The sequence below is a fragment of the Ictidomys tridecemlineatus genome, chromosome X (assembly GCF_052094955.1).
Source record: "Ictidomys tridecemlineatus isolate mIctTri1 chromosome X, mIctTri1.hap1, whole genome shotgun sequence".
In the NCBI taxonomy this organism is placed as follows: domain Eukaryota; kingdom Metazoa; phylum Chordata; class Mammalia; order Rodentia; family Sciuridae; genus Ictidomys; species Ictidomys tridecemlineatus.
In genome coordinates, this window is record NC_135493.1 from 39,103,291 (window position 1) to 39,126,023 (window position 22,733).

Here is a 22,733-nt window from a genome sequence, read left to right on the forward strand (position 1 = left end):
TCCCACGTTTTCACATTTTCTCTACCCATGGGGAATTTCTTCCAGGACCACTGTGGATATCAAAATTTGTGAATGTTCAAGTAATTTATGTAAAATGATGCAATATTGGCATTCTACCTATGCATGTCTTCCCATATGCTTCAAATAATCTCTAGATTCCTTATAATGCCTAATATAATGTAAATACTATATAAATAATGGTTGTATTGTTTAGGAAATAATGACAAAAAAAGTCTGCACATGTTCAGTATAGATGCAATATTTTTCCAAGTAGTTTTGATCCACCATTAGTGGATCCACAGATCTTAGAACCCACAGATTTGCAGAGCCAACTATACATGTTTTAACAGTACCACTTTACTGGTAATTATTATTTTTTAATCTGTTCTAATTAGCTATACATGACAGCAAAATGCATTTCAATTCATTGTACAGAAATGCAGCACAATTTTTCATTTTTCTGGTTGTACATGATGTAGTCACATCATTCATACAATCATACATGTGCCTAGGGTAATGATATCCATCTCATTCCATCATCTTTCCTATCCCCATGCCCCCTTCCCTCCCCTCCCTCCCCTTTGCCCAATCCAAAGTTCTTCCATTCTTCCCATGATCTCCCCCCATTATGGATCAGCATCCACTTATCAGGAAAACATTTGGCCTTTGGTTAATTATTATTTTTTTAGTCTACTTATACAGCTATAATAAAATATCAGAACTTGGGTTATTTATAAACTACAGAAATTTATTTTTCATGGTTCTGGAGTCTGGGAGTTTCAGATCAAGATGTTGGCAGGTTTGCTGTCTGTTGAAGGTCCAGCCTCCACTTCCAACATGGAACCTTGTTGCTACATTTTCTGAATGGCCACTGAGGTTTAACTAGAAGTCCAAGGCACCATCTCTTATGCCACAGAGTCCGTTTGTTGCTACATTCTGTGGAAGGGAAGAATGCTGGGTACTTACATGACAGAAAGTAGAAGGACAAAAAAGAATGAATTCCCTTTATAAAGTTCTTCTTTAATATTTTATTAACACATATTAATTGTACAGATTAATGTAATACATTGTGGCATTTCCATACATGCATATAGTGCACATTGATCATATATATCCACCATTTTTCCATCTCGTTTTATAAATGACCTCATGACTCATTCACATTAGGGACTTAATTTCAACATGAATTTTCGAGGGGACAACACATTCAAACCATAGCACTTGTGTTTGTCAAATTTTAATGTACATTTAAATTATCTTGTGAAAATGCTGACAGGACATTATATACTTATATGGTAAAAGAGCAAGAGGGCCTACAGTTGTTCCCCAAACCCTTTTATAAGACATTAATTCATTCATGGGGACAGAACTCTCATGACCAAATCACTTCCCCATAGGCTCAATCTCCACACAGTGGGAACTAAATTTCAACAAGTGAATTCAGGTCATGGCAATTTGGAAGTAACCCTGTGTGATGCATGGTTCTGGGGTTTAGTTCAGGATCCAAAAGAGTCCATCTTTCCTACTGTTAGCCTTCGTATTAATAGAACTTCAGAACCTTTAATGAGCTGAGCAAATGCCAGGGGACAATATTGCCATTGTTTGGAGCTTCTGAAGATAGGAGCTTTTGAGAATTTGTACAGGGTAGATGTTGAGAGCCACAGCCAAAGCAGCCCAGCAAACTTCCAGCTGATTGGCTCCTCTGGGTTGATGCTTATTGGGCTGTTTCCCCGCCCTTTCAGACCATGGAGCTGCTCATTGGGGGACTCTTTTGGCTCCGCCCATGACCCAGCCAATCTGCCAAAAGAGTGGTTGAGGTGCTGGCCAGAAGAGCCGGTAGTGGCAGTTGGGCTCTGAGGTGTGTGCGTTCTAAAAATAAAGTTCATTCCTGCTTGATAAGTGGCTCCTGAATTGTGCCTAGCCAGACTGCTGGCAGGTAGGAAGTTGAAATTCTCTTCCAATGGCTCAGGTGCCCCTTCCCATTAGATTATTTAAGAAAATGACAGAGCAAATTTTTAGCTTGGGCAAATACACCTGGTGGCCTGATAGTACTATCCTTATACCCAGTAATAGGCTTTCCCAGAACCAGAATAGACAGGTCTCCTGTCCTCAAATTTCTCATATTTATAGCCATGCTTCTTATTCTATCTTTTGAGATTTATTTCTTTGGGTTAATGCCTGTGAAAATGCAACAGAAAAGGGGCACATGAAATCACTAACTGTATTTAACATCTCTAAGAGAGTTAATTCTCTGTATAGCAGAAGACAATGACTAGACCAATGGAATATCATAGAGAAAATCTTGAGCAGGTGCTGTTAGGTTAAAGGAAGATGATGGTGCTCAAAGGTCAGGTGGAAGGATGCTAACGATAGTCCTTCTGTAGAAGTACTTGAGCTCAGAGGAAAATCTTAAAAATGGGACCCTTCTGACCTCCCAGCTACTCCAAGAGAGATGAATGATGTGACTAGAGAGACCAGCATGACAGCAAGAGATGTCACGACAAAAGCAATCTACTTGCACAATGGCACAAAAAAGTAGACAATAGATGTTCAGCAAAACAATATTGGACATGTCTTGCTATTTGTAGATGTGTGGTTTTGGTTACCCTGATAATAATGTATGGAGAGACAGTAGGGGAGCGAGAATATGAAAATAGATGTGGTGTGAGTAAAGAGTGGTTTATGAAAGGGACGGGAACCCCCATCACATCCAAAGCCCTCATCTTGAGCCCTCTTAAATAACTTTGCTTGTTTCTCCTCTACCTTTTTCCTTCTCTTCTTTCCTCTCCCTCATCTTTATCTCTTCTCTTGCTCCTATTCTCCTAGGACTTCTTGCCTTTCTCTGACTTCTCCCCTTCCTCACTTTCAAAGATTCCAGTGATCCTTTTTATTTTGGCTTTGTCTCCAGCTCCCTCCCAGTCCCTGTTAGTGTTCTTCAGGATCTATGATGCTCCTGGCAGACATTGTTTTCACAAATCAAATCACATATTGGGCCCAAAGTCAACATAAGCAGTGTTAATGATCAGCTTATTAATTAATGGTAAACAACTGTATGTTTTGTATGGTTTTCCAGAGCTGCACAGGGAACCCTGGTGGCTGGTCACTGGATTGGGTTCTGGGTCCAGTGGGGTTTGGAAGGGACAATTTGCATGGCTATGAGTGATACATTAGAATTTCTCTGCTTCTCCTTGGTGTTCAGGCTATTCTCTGTCCCCCCATCCTGTGGTCTACAAGGACTTCTTCAGTACAGGATGCAACTTTGATAGCCACTCCAACAAAAAGTATGGGAACAGAAAAATAATCTTTCCTTATCCAGCAGCCCCTCCCTCTTCCACAGCATCAACCTCTTCTTCCCATTCCCTATAATACCACATGAAGAGAATTTAAGTCCCCAATGATTGCTGTAAAGGCTTCAGAGTACAGATTGCTATAATAGTAAACTGGAATAGACAATGATACTAGGCACTCACATGTCCCAATTTATCAATTTTTAATAACTACAAGAAGGGTAGCAGTGGTTGCGAGTTGAGGGAGAGAAGTGAGAATAGACTTTGGTCTGTTTGCATATGCTGGCTGCTATGTAAGAGTGGTGGAGTGGCATTTTTGCACCAGATAACACCACCATGTGGATTATGTGGGAATATGGGAGCCCATGTTGTCCTTTGTATCTGAAGGGTCAAAGGGAAGAGGCTGTGCCAAGCAGGATCCTGTGTGTGTAACTTCTTCTCTCCCCACCTGATAGGGATAGGGAGGAAACACCTTCGCACAGATGTTTCAGAAGTCAGGCATGGCATTTCCTTGAGACTCAAAGGTAGCCTAGGCATTCTAGATTCAATTGGCTTCTTTTATTCAAGTGTTCAGCTACTGCTAAAACTCACAGCAGGCATGACCAATAGGAAGGGGCTCTCCTGAACAAAGCAGACTCCTAGTAGTTGGAGGGCTGAGAAAGTGCAGGTAGGAGTTAGTGCATGAGAATGCAGAATAGAATGTCCTTGTAAAAGTTCTCCAGAATGTTTACTAGTCTCTGAATTCTATATGTGCTACCTCAGCTTCCTGTTCAGAGTAGGTGCTCAAGAAATGCTTAGTAAATTAAAAGGGAGAATGAAGTCACATCCTCTGAAGATTATTGGCTAGTTTCTGTTTGACTCATAACAGATTTCTTGGAGATAGGGGCTAGAAACATAGATCTGTATTGATCTTCAAGATTTTCTGCATCACACTGTATCAGAGCTGTAGCCATGATGCATGTGGGAAAAAAAACTCCCTTTCAGCAAAGCAAACACCATTTGTGACACGCATTAAACTCTAAATTACCAGCATAGTATTTGAGATCCAGAGAAGTGAAGTTTCTTATTAAACTTCTGGAGTTGAAACAGGAAGAAGATGAAAACATATCTAGTTTTCTGATTCCAGTTTTACCTGTAGAATGATGTTTATTCCCCCGACCATAATGGTGAGAATGGAAATTCCATATTTGTGACAGTTTTACATATTAATAAAAACAGTCAGTTTACCATATGCAGAAAGAGGGAAATAGCATTATGGTTACTCATTGCATACAAAAATTTCACCCATCCCCCATCCCACAAACAACAAATTGTATTTCTAAGAACTTCATCTAGAATTGTAACAATTCTAATTATAGTAATATGTTCACTATTAAGATCCTGCAGTATCTCCTTTTTGTGTTTCCATGGCGCATTTCCCCTTGAATACAAGTTTTTTTTTTTCATTTTGTGAAATACTAAGTACTACAATGGTTCCCTTTGCACATTCGTTTTGTTCCTTGAAAACAAAAAAATTTTAAAGCTTGCATTCATGGATTTATAGAAGCATGCTTTACTTTTAATGACACTGTATCCAAGATATTGCTAGCCAAGCCCTGATTATGTTCCTGATTTTTGTCCCTCCTCCCTTTTTTCTGTCTTGTAATTATAAATAGTGTAATGTTCAATTTGCCTGGCTTGCATTTAGGACTCTCCCTAAAGGCCCTAGCAGAGGACCTGGGGGTAAGCCAGTATTTCTTAAGTTTGGTTTGGACATGCACCCCAGAGGTTTCCCAGGAGTCGGATCTGCCAAGTTGGCCCAGCGATCTCCCAAGAATCACTTCTCCTGCTGTGCTTTCCCCCTTGGACTTTCAGGGGATCTATTCAATTGGGCCCTTGTCTTCTAAGAGACACAGGTATGCTGGTATCTGAGGCGTAGCTAAACAAACCCAGCAGGGGATGGGGAGCTGCCTGGGTTACCCCCATTAGAAAAGCACCATTCCCACTCCCCTCATCCATCTCTCAACACAATTTTCAGCAAACATTAAGCACTTGATTGCAGAGGAAAAGACACATTCCCTGGACTCCTGGGGCTGCTGTTCTGTGATGGCCAAGGGACATGCTTAACCAACAGATACAAAAACACCAACAATATGTCTGGGAAATGCCAAAGTGGATAGAATTGAACACTGGTGTGTGTGTGTGTGTGTGTGTGTGTGTGTGTGTGTGTGTGTGTGAGAGAGAGAGAGAGAGAGAGAGAGAGAGAGAGAGAGAGAGAGAGAGAGAGAGAGAGAGAGAGAGAGAGAGAGAGAGAGAGAGAGAGAGAGACCTAATCCTATACTAATTGAGGCATTTTTTTCTGAGTCTTTAGTTCTTTTCAGAAATTTGAACAGGGTTGGCCGTAACTTAAATGGGACTCTTGGCCAGTACTCTTCTAGGCCCATGTCTCTATGCTCCCTACTTCCTTCCTTGTCTTTGTGGGTATTTTGTTTGTTTGTTTGTTTTTGGTTTTTTCTTGGAAAAGAGAAGAAAGTTATATAATAAATCTATGTGTAGTCATATTTTTATTTTATTTAATAGATGCAAAGATGTTCTCATCTTATATGTACAGTTCCTTCTTTCCTGCCTTTCCTCCTTCCAGTGTCCTTTCAGCCTCTTTCTTACTAACTTTTCTTACTAAATCTGCTTGTCTCACTTTCTTAACCTTTAGATATTTCTGGAAGTGGAAGGAAAAGATGGAGAGAGACAGAGAAAAAAGAATACAATAAAGGTGAATGGAGGCAATAGAAGCACAAACATTTCTCCAGGTCCTTGCACATAGCTTCACTGGATTCTCCTCACCTTCAAAGAAACCAATAGTAATAGGTACCATACACTAGGTTAAGTATAGTGTTATACCATACATTAGGGTTAAGTATAGTGTTGGTCCTTCATATATTCAGGTTCTGCATTCATGTAGTCAAACAATCCTGGGTCAAAAGTATTAATAATTAATTCTAGAAATTTCCAAAAAAGAAAAACTTGAATTTGCTGCTTGCTGAGAACTATGTTGAATTCTTGTGAATGAAGTGATGCATAGACAATGTCCTGCTATAATCTGCCATTTCACAGATCCTGAGTCTCTCTCCAAGCCTTGTTCAATGCATAACTCATTTGTGTACTATATAGTTAGACCCAAAATGGGTATCTCTCTCTGTACTAAACATGTATAGACTCTTTTCTTTGTCATTATTCCCTAAATATGGAGTATAACAATTATTTTCATAACATTTACATTATATTTGGTATTATAAGTAATCGAGTAATGATTTATGGCACGTTGTGAATTGGTTATATGCAAATACTATATCTTTTTTTTGTACTGGGGATATAACCAAGGGGTGCTTAACCTGTGAGTCTCATCCCCAGTTCTTTTTCTATTTTATTTAGAGGCAGGGTCTCACTGAGTTGCTTAGGGTGTCCTTAAATTGCTGAGACTGAACTTGAACTTACAATCCTCCTGCCTTGGCCTCCTGAGCTGCTGATATTACAGGTGTGTGCTCACCCACCCAGCACTATGTCATTGTTATAAGGGAATTGAGCACTCATTGATTTTAGAATCAGAGGAGTAACCAATAACCCCTGAATGCCGAAGAATGGCAATACTATGAAGGAGACATTTAAATAAGGTGGAGATATTAGCTAAGCATTTTTTCATTGATTCTTTATCTATTTCCTCAACCTCACCTCATCCTCTTGAGGGAGAAACACTGATCAGATGGGCCATTGCCAGAGTAGGGTTTCCAGCAACAAAAACTTGAATTGGTCAGGGTAGTGACCTAGAACTTTAAGGAGCAGGAATAGCCATGGTATGAGGGCAAGGTTGTTCTTAGAGAGTACTGAGAGGGTCAAAAGCTAAGTGTGGCAAGCCCAAAGGGTGAATGCAAGGCCAAATAAGAGACAGTTCCAAGAAGGTATGGAGCCAGGTATGCAAAAGAACAGAGAAAGAAGTAAAGAGCAAGGGCAGGAGTGAAGTGAGAGGGTTCAATGCAATTGCCTCAAATGAAGCCCTGAGGTCAAGACTTGTTTTCTTTGGCTACCTGCCACACAGTGTGTGGGTGAGTTGGCCCAATAAGATAGCATGGAGCTGGGACTTCCCCTGGTTTGCTCGCTGAGAAGTCGTAACTTGTTTGGGAGCATTCTTGTTTGGGAGACTGATTCCCACTAGTACTCTGCCAATCCACAGCTTTCCTGTTATACCAGCTGCTGAAATTAGCCACGGCAGGGCTGAGAGTTTCAGCACCTCCTGTTCCTCCAGCCTGCAGTTGGCATGGGGCCATAGGGAAGGATATGGGTAGTCTGGGCTTAACCAACAGAGCAGGAAGCCACCTACTCACTTTGTGGGCAGGGTTGGTGGAAATAAGAAGACAAAGAATGTTGTGATTTCTTTAACTATAAATTGGCCCAGCAAGGTCCTCAAGTACTTAGGAGGGTGGATATAAGTTGGGAGGCAATAGCGTTCAGTGATTAGAAGTGTGAAATTTAAAAGCCTACCTATAGGGGCTAGGGTTGTGACTCAGCGGTAGAGTGCTCACCTCACACGTGTGACACCCTGGGTTCAATCCTCAGCACTATATATAAATAAACAAACAAACAAACAAACAAACAAATAAATAAATGTATTGTGTGTTAACTACAACTAAAAAATATTTTAAAAAATAAAAAATAAAACAAAATAAAGGCCTAACTATAGGAATTCAGATCCCAGCTCTGCCACATGATGGGTATGTGATCTTAAGCGAGTCACTCTACCTTCTGTGTTTCAGTTTCCACAGCTGTGAACTAAGGATAGTAATATTTATTGTTAGACAGTTTAAATGATGCAATGCATATAAACTACTTAGCACTGCACCTGGCATATAGTAACTGTTAATAAGTACTAGTGGTTATTTTTATTGGGAAGAATGATGGGTAGAACCTTCTAAATGAATTTTTTCCTCAAGTGTTTAGAATCTACACAAGTTGGTATTGTGCTAATTAATGCAGAAAAGTGGCAAGGATTGAAATTTTCATTGTGGCTGTTGTGTTAAGGGTGCATTGTGCATGCAGGAAACTCTTGAGTGGTAAAATTGGGGAAAGAGGTCATGCTGCTGCATAACGTACTAGCACTGGTATTATGGCCTTTGGCAGTAGCCCAGGGCTGGATCACTTGAGAGGCAGGTCTGGGACTTGGCTGCACAGAGATAGCTGGAACAGCACAGAATAGGCAGAATCACGGGGTGAATGAAAACCGTTGCCTACTAAGGATCCAAATGAAAAGAGCTAAAATGCTCAGGACTGGGAGACCAATATGAAGACAGGCAAAGGATGCATCAACAAGATCAGGATGCAATATATGTAGGGATCAGTCCAGAGGGAATGAGGTGGCAGAGCAGCATCAAAGTGAGTGGGTTCAAGGTGATTGCCATGAAAAGGGACTTGAGGACTGGCATTTGGAGTTTTTGGCTGCCAGCTGAGTACCATGTGGGTGGCTCAGCTTGGTTGGTTGATGTGTGCTAACACAGAGAGTATTAACAATCCTATCAGATGAAGGTAATTTATATATGACAGGAAAGGAAAAGAATGAAGTATATGAAGCAATTTGTCTTTTTTTCCTGAATTTTTAAAAATGTATTTATTCTTTTTAGATATACATGATAGTAGAATGTATTTTGACATATTGTACATATATGGACTCATCACTAACAAATATAGGAAGGTGGCAACAATACCCAAGATGACAACTGAGATAATACTGACAGCAAAGCTATGTATCCCCATAGGAGGGGAGTCAAGGAGGGTCAGAAGCCATAAGTACAAGAGAATGTTGGTAGTTATTATTCTCCCAAAGACTATGTAGATTAGAATTGCCACATCATAATGGATACGGTATAACTTGGTGGTTAAGGAGTACTTTCTAGAGTCAGACTATTTGGGTCCAAAAAACAGCTCTGCCATTTATAAGGCATATGACCTGGAGCAGGTCTTAATGTGACAGTTTTCTCATCTGTAAAATGAAGAAATAAGAGTACAGTCACCCATCAGTATCTGCAGAGGGATTGGCTGCAAGATCACTTGCAGATATCAAAATCTGTAGATGTTCAAGTTCCTTATATAAAATAGTGTAGCATTTTGACAGAACCTATGTACCTCCTCCCATGTACATTATCTCTAAATTATTTAAAATATTAAATATAATGTAAATGTTATGTAAATTATTATTATACTGTATTGTTAGGGAATAATGACCAAAATGTCTACACAAATTCAGTACGGATGCCAATTATTATTTTTTCTAAAAAAAGAGAGAGAGAGAATTTTTTAATATTTATTTTTCAGTTTTCAGTGGACACAACATCTTTATTTTATGTGGTGCTGAGAATTGAACCCAGTGCTTCACGCATGCCAGGTGAGCGGGTTACTGCTTGAGCCACATCCCCAGCCCGCCAATTATTTTTGTAAATATTTTCAGTCCATGGTTGGTTGAATCCATGGATGCAGAATTTGTGGATACAGAAGACTGTTTCTGCCTCTTAGGATTGTTATGTGATTTAATCAGTTAATATAACTAAAGCACATAGAAAAGTTTGGGGCTTATACTAATCATGATCTAAATTATAGCTATTAATATCACTGCTATTATTAGATTTATGGCAAAGATTAATTTAAATAAACCTTTGAAAACAGTACAGTGTCTTGTCATAGTAACTACTCAAAAGTTGAATTATCTCTATAACTATGATAACTATAATTATGTAAGAATTAGGCTCAGAATGAATGAACCAGCCTTAAAAAAAAAAAAAAAAACATGGTAGACTAGCTTTTATGCTAGATATCGGAGAAGGATCCATTTTCTTATTTCAAATACCACCTTTTCTCATTGATAGTGTTTTAACTGCAAAAGATATAGACTGTCTTAGCAGGCATAGTACTCCCATTATTGCAGACACTAAAGCAGAAGCCAATTTGGTACTAGGTAGCATTGCTCTATAGAGGTTTGACAGATAATAACAATGTCAACTAACAATAACAATACTCTTAATAGCCCTGTTTTACAGATAAGGAAACTGAGGCATAGACTAGCCAAGGCTTTTGCATAAGATAACATAGCAGAGGCCCCTTCCAACACCCTGACACCCTCCCATGAAATACAGAAAAGTAAATAATGTTATTGGCTCCCCTCTTCTTGTTAAAGGAAACAATAGTGAGTACTGGATAGAAGTGCAAGTATTTTAAAGAGGAAAAATATAAAAGAAGATAGTGAGGCCAGTGGGACTTATAAAGACAAACTTTATGACCACACATTTACTTTGGAGCAGCCTAAGCACCTTGAACCTAATCTCATGAGATCCAAGTTGCCTGGATTCTCTCTCTCCCAAGAGTCCTCAGGGGACCCCAGAATCAGAATGACTGATTGGAGACCCGGGTGCCTACATTAAATTGTTTTGCCTGTTTCAGGTCTGCAGGGAGCTACTTGCATTTTGCTTACTACAATGGGCTCTTTTTCAGTCATCAATTTGATCTCCTGCCAGAGGAGGGGGAAAGAAGTGAGGGGATTCCTGGCATGTGGGTGGAATGGTTTGGAGACAGGAGAGAGCAAGTCATATTTACTCACTCAGGAAACAAGATTACTTGGCTGGAACAAAGAGTTCAAGGCAGACAGTAGCAAAAACTGAAGGAAGTTCAGTAAGGAGGAAATAGCTGGAGAAGGCTTTGACACATAATAAGTTTGGACTTTCTGTGCAGAGCAATTGAATAACTGAGCAGGAGAATGATATGCAAATACCTTAGGGATACCTATGCATACTGTATTGGAGGGAGGTGAGACTGAAATTCAAAGAGATTAAAGATAGGGAGCTCTTGGAGAGATTGCAGTAGCCCAATCTGAAGGGAACTGGATAGAATCCACAGGAAATGAACTTGAACAAGGAATGAGTAAAAAAGTGGTTTGGCATATACCTATAATCCCAGCAGCTCAGGAGGCTGAGGCAGGAGAATCATGAGTTCAAAGCCAGTCTTAGCAACTTAGTGAGGTACTGAGAAACACAGTGAGGCCCTGTTTCTCAATAAAATATTTTTTAAAAAGGGCTAGGATATGGCTCAGTGGTTAAGGACTCCTGGGTTCAATCCTTAGTACAAAAAAAAGAAATGGTTGACACAAAGAATCCTGGTTTTATTTAATATATCTTTTAATCACATCTTTATTTAAGATAAATCCTCTACCTGGAGACTACTTCTTAACCTTTCTTGACTCACACTCAACCTTGTAGACTTATCCATCCTCCATGAAGATTTCCCTGGTATTCCAGATTGTATTAAATGATTTGTTCATATATTTGTTTCCTCTACCAAAATTAGGCTTGCCAGTTTGCTTATCTGCCTGCCTTCCCATGTTGCTTGCTTTTTGGTCTTTCTCTTTCTTTTTTCAAATATTTTTAATAATTTTGGGGTTTTATATGTTTTTATTGTTCTAATTAGTTATACATAACAGTAGAACACATTTTGACACATCACACATAAACGGAGTATAACTTCTCATTCATCTGCTTGTATATGATGTAGAGTTACACAGGACATGTAATCATATATGCACATGGGGTAAAAATGTCCCATTACTTCACTGTCATTCCTACCACCATGTCCCATCCCCTTCCTTCATTTCTCTCTCTCTAGTCCAAAATACATCTATTCTTTTTGCCCTCCACCCTAATTGTCAATCAGCATCCACATATCAGAAAAAAAAATTTGGCCTTTGATTCTTTAGGACTGGCTTATTTCAGTTAGCATAACATTCTCCAGTTCCATCCATTAACCAGAAAATGCCATGATTTCATTCTTCTTTAAAGCTGTGCAATATTCCATTGTGGATATATTCCACAGCTTCTTTATTCATTCATCTGTTGAAGAGCACCTAGGTTAGTTCCATGGTTTAGCTATTGTAAATTGAGCTTCTATAATCAATAAATGGGATGGAATCAAACTAAAAAGCTTCTTCACAGCAAAAGAAACAATTAATAACATGAAGAGAGAGCCTACAGAATGGGAAAAAGTCTTTGCCACATGCATATCAAATAGAGCATTAATATCTAGGATATATAAAGAACTCAAAAAACTTAACATCAAAAAATAAACAAATAATCCATCAATAAATGGGCAAAGGAACTGAACACACAATAGAAGAAGAAATACAATTCATAGAAGAAGAAATACAATTGATCAAAAAATATATTTAAAAAATGTTCAACATCTCTAGAAATTATTGAAATGCAAATCAAAACTACACTGAAATTCTCACTTCAGTCAGAATGGCAATCATCAAGAATACAAACAACAATAAATATTGGCGAGGATGTGGGGAAAGTTACACTCATACATTGCTGGTGAGACTGCAAATTGGCGCACCACCCTGGAAAGCAGTATGGATATTCCTCAGAAAACTTGGAGGAGAACTATCATTTGATCCAGCTATCCCACTCCTTCGTTTATACCCAAAAGACTTAAAACCAGCACACTACAGTGACACAGCCATATCAATGTTTATAGTAGCTCAAATCAAAATAGCTAAACTATTGAATGCTTTTTGAATAAATAGTGTTTTTGAATACTTGGAATAATTTTTGAATATTTTGAATACTCAAAGAAATCAAGAAAGAACTTTGGACACATATTCCACCTGACTCAGGCTACAATGAGTTTGGAAATTGACTCAGTGACTTATGTGAAGCTATCTTAGGGACTATCAGAGAAAATTAAATCATCCTATAGCACTAGCATAGATGGTATAGTATAACAAAAAATGTATTTGGTCTTGGAATTCCCTGAGTGACAGGACTGGCTTTACTATGCTCATTAGATGACTTCTAATGGATAGGGAAAGATAGTTTCAGGATATGGGTTGCTTTCCAGAAAAGATCAGCTACATCATTTAAAGATTAGAGCTAAAAGGAGGAGACTTTCAGGGAGGGAGAGAGGTTGGAGTCTCAGAACAATCATACAGCCAATGATTTAATCAACCATACATATGGAATAAACTCCCATGAAAAAAAATCCTGGAATGATGAAGCTCAAAGCCCTTAAAAGTTATTGAACACATCAATGTACTGGGAAGGTAACATGCCTGGATTCCACAAGGAGAGGACATGGAAGCTCTGCACCATCTCCCCCTCAAGAACTTTCAGCATGTATCTCTACATTTGGTTGTTCATTTATAATAAAATTATGATTATAAGTACAGTTCTTTCTAGTGATTTATTGAATCTGAAGGGAAATTATAGGAACTCTTAAATTTGTATTTGGCCAGGAAGAAGTATGAATAGCTTGGGGATACTTGCATTTGTGGCTGGCATTTGAAGTGGGGACAGTCTTATGGGACTGGGCCCTTAACCCCAGGCAGTTAGTGTCAAAATTGAAGAACTTTGCCCTTGACTTGTTGGGCTAATTTCAGGTAGTTAGTGTTAAAATCGAATTGAATTATCATAGGCTTCCCAGTTGATGTTAGACAAATAGTGCAGGAACAGTGAGAAGGAAGTTGAAATTATGTGTAATTGAGTTACCTCACAAGGGTATAGAGGTGAAGGATCCAGAAGGGAGCCTTGGCTGGGTAGTGGGGGGACACGTAGGGAAGAGAAATATCCACAATTCATGAAGGACCCTGATGGGAGTTTCCAGGGCATTGCTCCTCCTTCAAGCTCAGCTTCAGTTAGACCTCATGGTAGGCAGAATGATAATCTCCCAAAGATGTTTTTCTTCCTAATATCTGAAACCTATAGAGTTACTTTACATGGCAAAGGGGAATTAAAGGATCAGAGGGAATTAAGGTTGACCTTAAAGGGGGGGAGGTTATCCTGGATTATCCAGGTGGGCACAATTTAATTTCAAGTATCCTTAAATGTTTGTGAGAGACAGGGGCAGAAAAGTCAGAGTGATGTGATATGAGAATGATGTGATTGACCATTGCTTTCCCTGAAGATGGGATGAAAGAGGTCATGAGTCAAGGCATGCTAGTGACCTTGACAAGAAATACAGCCCTGCTCACACCTTTATTTTAACCCATTGAGCAGCATTTCAGATTTCTGACCTCCAGAATAGTAAAATAATACGCAGCACTATCTACATAAGGCTGAAATAATGCATATTTTTGCTTCTCAGACTGAGAAACTCAATCAATGAGGCTTTGTTTATAGTTCTTAGAAGGGTTGTCCTTCATACTAGAGAATAATTATTTCTAGACTGATTACTGACTGCTCTGCGATCAACATAAATATTTTGAAATGCAAGACCTGTGAAAAGAGCAAACTATTTCCAAATCTAACTTAACTGCTCCTGGAACAAAGTTCAGGAATACTGAAATACAGAAAAACCTACCAAAACACAGCAAAGTTAACTCAATAAATTTATTCAATAAAATAATTAGGCATATAAAGAAGCAGAAAATACAATTTGTAATAAGAAGAAAAATTGACTAATTAAATCTGGAATGATAGAGATATTAGAATTAGCAGACAAGGACATTAAAATAGTTATTGTAACCATATTTCCATTATTATGGTATAGTCCAAATGTTCAAAAAGATTGCTATAAATATATATATTTTTAAATCTCAGTGATGGGCTGGCATAGGGGCTCAGTGGTGGAGTGCTTGCTTAGCATGTGAGAGGCACTGGGTTCCATTCTCAGAACCACATACAAATAAATGAATGAAATAAAGGTCCATCAACATCTAATTTTTTAAAATCTCAATGACATCTAGAGACAAAGGTATCATGTCTGAGATGAAAAATCTTTTCTTCTGTAATATTAATCTTGAAGATTAATATTACAGAAGAAAAGATTAGTGAACTTGAAGTTATGGCAATAAATACTAACAGAAAATTAAGGGAGAAAGGATGCCAAAAAATAAAAAGAGCATAAGTGTCTTGTAGGACTACATAAAGTTGCCTAATGTACATGTAACAGCAGAAGAATGAAAAGTAGATATTTGAGGAAATAGTGAATAGAAATTACCAGCGATAACTTATTTCCTATAGTGATAAAAAGCACATAAAAATGCTAAATGTTTGTGTGTATACCTAGTAATAGTCTCACATAAGGCAAAATAAATAAATAAATATTATAAGAAGTAGACAAATCTACAGTTGCAGTATAACACTTCAATACATTTATCTGAGTAATCTTTAGAATAAATAGGCAGAAAATCTGAAATTATATAATATACTTGAACAACACTATGAACCATAAAGACCTGACTAACATGTATAGAATACTTCTTCCAACAGCAGCAAATACACATTTTTCAAGTACAAATGTTCACAGAACATTTACCAAGTTGCACTATATTCTAGGCCACAACACAAAATTGTAATGTGTTTAAAAGAATTTAAATCATACCAAGTAGAATTTTTACAACATAATTAAATTTTAAATCAATAACAGATTATTTCTGTGAAAACCCCCAAATATTTGAAAACTAAATAATATACTTCTGAATAATCAATGGATCAAAAAACATAAGAAATCAAAGAGGAGCTGGGTGGGATGGCATAAAGCCTGTAATTCCAGCAGCACAGGAGGCTGAGACAGGAGGATCATAAGTTCAAAGCCAGCCTCAGCAACTTAGTGAGGCCCTAAGCAACTTAGTGATACCCTGTCTCAGAATAAAATACAAAAAGGGCTGGGGATGTGGCTCAGTGGTTAAGCACCCTTGGGTTCAATCCCTGGCCAAAAAAAAAAAGAAAGAAAGAAAGAAAGAGAAATAATCAAAGAAGAAATTTTTAAAAAATATTTTTAACTGAAGGAAAATGAAGAAATATCAGAATTTGTGGAATGCCAGTGATGCATAACTTATTATAAATTTATAGTATTAAATAACTATATTAGGAAATAAACAATCCTAAAATAATGACCACAGATTATTTTTCTAAAAATAAGAGAAAATCAAGAAAAGAAAGGAAATAGTAAATATCAAAGCAAAAATCAATGGAATAGAATACAAAAAGTGAAAAAATAAATGAAACCAAAAGCTGATTATTTGATCAGATCAATAAAATTTAAGAAACGTCTGTCTAGTCTGTGTGATAAGGAAAAAATAAAATTAGAAATAAATTTCAATATTACAAATGGGAAAATAATGTTACTACAGAGTATGTGGATATTAAAATGATCTTATAATAATATTATTAAGAACTTCATATAAAAATATGACATATTAAGTAAAATAAATTATTTTAATATATACAGCTTTATTTAAAAAATATGTGAATACAGCACAGTGAATCTCACCATAACACTGTAACAGTGGTACATCTATAAGACAGGGGTAGTAATCAGAATATGATATATTCCCTGCTTGTATAATTACATCAAAATGGACTTTATCTATAACTACAATCAACCAATAAAATAAAAAAGAAATAGATAACATGGTAGCCCTATAACTATTAGAAGAATTAAACTTGTAAATAAAAATATTTCTAAAAAGAAAAGTGCAGGCCAGGATATTTTCACTAGTAAATTGTGTCAAATGTTAAAAAAAACAAACGAACGCCAATTTTTCATAAACTCTTCCAAAAAATAATGAGTGTGAACAATTTTCAACCTATTCTATGGGTCCAGTGTTACAGTGATGCAAAAAAACAAAGAAAAAAACATACCAATATTCCTTCTGAATAGGTGCAAACATCTTCAACAAAATACTAGGAAACCACATCCAGCAGCATATAAAAAATAACTATATACTATGAAAAGTGGGATTTATCCCAGAAATGAAATGTTGGGTCAACATACCAAAATCAATGTAATGCACCATGATAATAAGGTATAGGACAAAAGCACATAATAGATGCCGGAAAAGTATTTGACGAAATCTGAAACCTGTTCATGATAAAAATGCTCAATTGAGGAATATGAGGAATTTTCTCAACCTGATAAATGATTTCTATAAATTTACATCCAATACTATACTTATTGATAAAAAAGACAATGTTTTCCCCTAACATAAGGAATAAGACATGAAAGGTTGCTCTCACCACCATCACTTAACATTGAAAGGAGATTCTGGCCAGTGTATTCAGACAAGAAAAATCTATAAAGCTATCTATTCACAGATTACAAGACACTGTCATGAATCTGAATTGCATTCCTTGGGATATAAAAAAATCTTAAGACACAGAAACAAAGGAATACACAACACATACAAAAAAAAATGTTAGTCCATTTAATGAATTTTAGCCAGGTTGAAAAATACAAGGTCAATACTTTTAAGAAATCAATTGTATTTCTATATGTTGGCAATAGTGAATAACAAATTAAAATGTAAAAACTACACCTTATGACAGCATAAAAATATTAAAAATTTTGTGATACAGTTCATAAAAGATACAATTAGACACCACTATACAATATTGAAATGATTATTTTTTTTTAAACAACTCATAGGTCCAAACATCAGCAAGATGGAAAAACTGGACTTTGTGCTTCTTATCCCCATGCAGAAGCACAAATTTGAAAAACTATCCTTGCATGAAAATGCCTTCATAAGAGCTAAGTAAATTAGTTCATGTATTACTGCACCTGACCATACCATAGGAATAGAGAAAGAAGCATTGAAGAATTAGGAAGGACTACTTTATATATTACCCATATCATCCCTCCTTTAAACTCAGGCTGCCTAGTATGGAGAAAGATACTCTTCACTTGGAGAAAGGAGAGGGAAGTAAGCAGTGGACTTTGTCCTGAAGGCTAACACCATGCCTACCCTGGCACCAGACTAAAACTCACAGACCTAGGATCTAGGCCTAACCTGAGGATTCAGTACCCCACTTCAAGTCCAACCCCAAGGGCACCAGACTCTCTACTAGCCTCAGGGCTAAGTCAGCTCCTGTGCTCCTGGGCTTGAGGCCTTCCTCAGGTCTTAGGTCACCCAGCACCAGGTAAACCTATATAGACTCTGGCTCCAGGCCTACCCATGCAAGAGGCCAGCCCCACAAATTCAGGTTCTAGGCCTACCCCAAGGACAGGCAGACTTCAGTGGCCCACAGTTCCAGACTACCTACATTACTGTGCTGGTCTCCAGATTCCCAGGTTTCATACTTGCCCCAGCACCAGGCTGGGCCTTGCAAGTGTTATTGTTTGGGTATGAGGTGTTCTCTCAACGGTTGTGTGTGAGACAATGCAAGAAAGTTTAGGGGTGAAATGTTTGGCTTATGAGACCCTTAACCTAAACAGTGCATTAATCCCCTAACAAGGATTAACTGGGTGGTAACTCCAAGCAGGTAGGGTGTGGCTGGAGGAGGCTGGTCAGTGAGGGTGTGCCTTTTATGTATATATTTTGCCCCTGGTAAGGGGAGTCTCTCTCTCTCTGCTTCCTAATGGCCATGTCCTGAGTCACTTTACTCCACCACACTCTTCCTCTCCTTAGGCCAGAGCAATGGAGCTGGCCATATATGAACTGGGACCTCTGAAACTGTGAGCCCCAAATAAACTTTTCCTCCTCTAAAATTGTTCCTGTTGAGTCTTTGGTAGCAGCAATGAAAATGCTGACTATAATACTTAGTAATCAGGTTGGCACCTGTAAGTACATCTTCTTGACTGGTTCCTCTGGCTCTAAGCTCCAGGTCTACCCCAAGTTTCACACCAGCCCAGAGCTGGGTCAGCCCACACAGCTACAGGTTCCAAGCCCAGTCCAGGGCCAGGTCAGCAACCCTAGCCTCAGGCACCAGGTTAAGATTAAGCCTTAATCTTAACCCATAGATTAAGGCTCCAGACCTGCCCAGTGCAAGGCTAGTACCTGGAGATCAATGTTGCAGCTTACCCTGGAGCCATGTCATTCCTTTCGGCCTAAGGATCCAGGCTAGTCCCCACAACCCCAGGCCCCATGCTACCATTATGGTAAGAAGAGCAGGGTAGCAGCTCCAGGGACCAGGCAACCACCTGAGATCCTCTGCTCCAGACCAGCCCCTGCAGACCCAAGCTTCATGCCTGCTGCTCCTTTTCCCAGATTCCAGGTTATCTCCAGTGGACCCAGAGTACAGGGTTGTTCTAGCAGAACGAAAGTCCAGTCTCACCCCAGTAGACTCTGATGCCTGACTAGCCCTGGTAGACTGAGGCTCCAAGTCTATTCATACACACCCAGGCTTCAGGCCAACCCCTATGTACCCACCCAGGATCCAGGTTCAATCTGTGGACTTAATAGGTTCCAGGTCTGCCTCAGAGCTGCTATAGACTCAAGCACCAGGCCTACCCCCTGTAGACCCAATCAGTGCATCCACCCTAATATACCCAGACTCCAGGCCCAACCCTATGGACCCAGCTACTAAACCTGCTCATTTACTCACCTAGGCACCAGGGTTTCGGCCTAAGGTCTCCAGCAGAAAGCCCACTCATGGACCACACCAAGTGATCTTCCCAGAATCTCTAGATATGCTAATTGGTAAAGATTTCCCAAACAAGCCACTCTGTGATGACTGGATTAAGTCCCTATTTCTTCATATATGCATATATGTCACAACGTTGAAAAACAATCAGGGAACATACCACCACCAAAAAAAATTGAAATAAAGTACCAGAAACCAACCCTAAATAAGTTTATGAATTTATTGACAAAGAATTTGAAATGATTGTTTTAAGAAAGCTCAGAAAATGCAGGGAAAAATTCAATGAAATTAAAAAAATGTTACCAAATGAAAAATTTAACAGAGAGTTTTATATTATAGTCATGTGCTACATGGACCCCATATATGACAGTGGTCCCATAATGTTGAATCTCCCTAGCAATATCATTGCCAGCCCAGTTTGTGTGCTGTATGATGTTTACATAATGACAAAATGGCCTAAATGTAACCCCATTGTTAAGCAACATATAACTGTATTTTTAAGGAAGGACTACAGCATGTTGGTCAGGATAAGGAGGAAATGGGACTCTCAGAAACTCCTGCTAATAATGTAAGATGCTCCAACCACTTTGGAAAACAATTTGATAATTTTTTAAAAATTTAACTGTATACATATCTTATGATTCAGTTAGTCCCCCATATTTACTCATGGGAGATGAAAATCTATATCCATCCAAGAATTTGTACATGGGTATGTTTATAATAGTTGGTAAGAGCTGAAAAAGTTTATCAGCAAATAAATGTTAAAACAAAATCTGGTATTTCTATACAAAGAAATACTACATAACAATAAAACTGAGTAAACTATTGATGCACAATATGTATGAATTTCTGAATAATTAGGCTGCATAAAAAGAACCAGATTCAAAAGAGTGCATTTTTGTATGGTTCTACTATATAAGATTCTAGAAAATGCAAATTAATCTTTAGTATCAAAAAGCAGATCAGTGGTAGTGGGACGGAGCAGGAGGGACAGATTACAAAGGAGCAAGAGGAAACTTTTGGATTAATGGGTATGCATAGATGTTTTCATGGAGAATATATATTACATATTATAGAGTGTATTAACGAACATATTTAGTATCTCTTCTATAATATATACAAAAAGTGCATTTATTTGCACTTTAAATATATGCAGTAAATATATTCTGAACTATTAAAAGATAAAATAAAAAAATAGTTAAATTGTTGATATGTATGGAGGATTGCACAATTTTCATTGTCTGTTTCATGCATTAGTTAGTAGGTCATGTTTTTAAGGTCTCAAATCACTGCTGTAATTTCCCTCTGGGAAAATATAACAAGCAAATGTCATGACCTAGCTGTGTTTTCCAGGGGTAGATGGAACGTCAAACACTTCCCCCATCTCCATTTACCTACCCAGTTCTATACATCCTCAGCTTTTGTTTGTCTGCAAATATTTACTAAGCGACTACCATGTGTCAGATATCACACTCGGTAGGGGCAGGGATGGAGGAGTGAGATACAATAGTCAATAAGAGATGGCCTCAGTCCTTAAAAAGCTCTAGTGGTAAATAGGACAGAACAACATCCAACAACATTCAAGTGCGAAGTCAGCAATGTTTATTTTCTATGTTTGAGTGCCCTTCTGCTCTCTTTCTCATTCACTCTTCTTGGAAAAAAAGCTTAATCGAATATGGGCCTGTTATCCTTCATTGTCAATAAACCTCTGGCAGGAACTAAGGCAGTGCCTGCCTACTTACTCCCTGGAGCTACTGAGAATCAAAATGCCTGGAAAATTGGAGACTTTCCTGTTTCTCTGGTTCTTGCCTGAATTCACAGGCTTTATCAAAGCTTTGGCACTCAATCTGCTGAAAACAGGGAAATGATGGGTATCTAGATTTCACTGAAAATGCCACTCGGGTTTTTACCTTCCCAACTATTCAGCTTCGCTTAACCTCATGTATAGATTATAAACTCATCCCTCCAAGCCAATCTGGCTGGACCATATGGTTCAGAATTTGTGCTGCTAGGAGTCTCTTAGATACCCAAAGGTGGTTCTTCAGGAGAAGCTGACTCTTCAGAAATTTTTCAGGTGGAGAGGCCTAGGGTTATGAGAGAATATGAAGAAGAGCTTGAAAATGACAAGCTCCTCAACCCAGAGTCTGGGGATAAAAAGAAAAAGAAAAGCTAAGCATTTCATCTAGCTATGTAACATTATTTAAAGGATTAGTCATTTATGTTGACTTCCCCATATATGCCTTCTTTTGACCATAAAGCAGCAATTTCTATACAGGTGATTCAAAATGTAGCAGAATAAATTAGTTATAAACTGCATTTAATCACAGTACCAAATTCTGTTCATAAATACTAAGTTCCAAAGCATTTGCTTCTGTACAACCAGTTTAGGACATGTTTTTTCAGGATACATGGAAATAAGATCACACACCCTGTTGATTTTTTTTATACCAGGGATTGAACTCAGGGGCACTTGACCACCAAGCCATATCCCCAGCCCTATTTTGTGTTTTATTTAGAGACAGAGTCTCACTGAGTTGTTTAGTGCCTCACTGAGTTGCTTAGTGCCTCGCTAAGTTGCTGAGACTGGCTTTGAACTCATGATCCTCCTGCCTCAGCCTCTTGAGCCACTGGGATTACAGGCATGTGCCACTGTGCCCAGCCACACCTTGTTGATTTTGAAATAAGAAACCCTTGCCATCTTAATGGGTAAAAAGGTGAAAAATGGTGTATTCAGAAATTCTTTTCTTAGACTTACTCAATAAACAATTTTGAAACCATACAAAATGAGTTCAGGGACACAAAAAAGCATATTTATTTAATGTGTTTTTGGCGACTGAGGGTCCTTCACTCCCAAATGACCAAAGATTCTTTCTCTTTTCAATATATGCACATCTTCCTAAATTGTTAAATCACTGGTTTCTTCCACCTTGTGAAGGGCCAGGTCATGATTTCAGTGCATAGTCTGGGATCTGTTCTGTGGTATCCCTAGGTAGAAAGGTGGCCACCAAGGTTTAGTGTATCTAGGAAAAATATACCACTGTGCACCAAAGCTATTATCATCTCCTGATCATCTTATAAG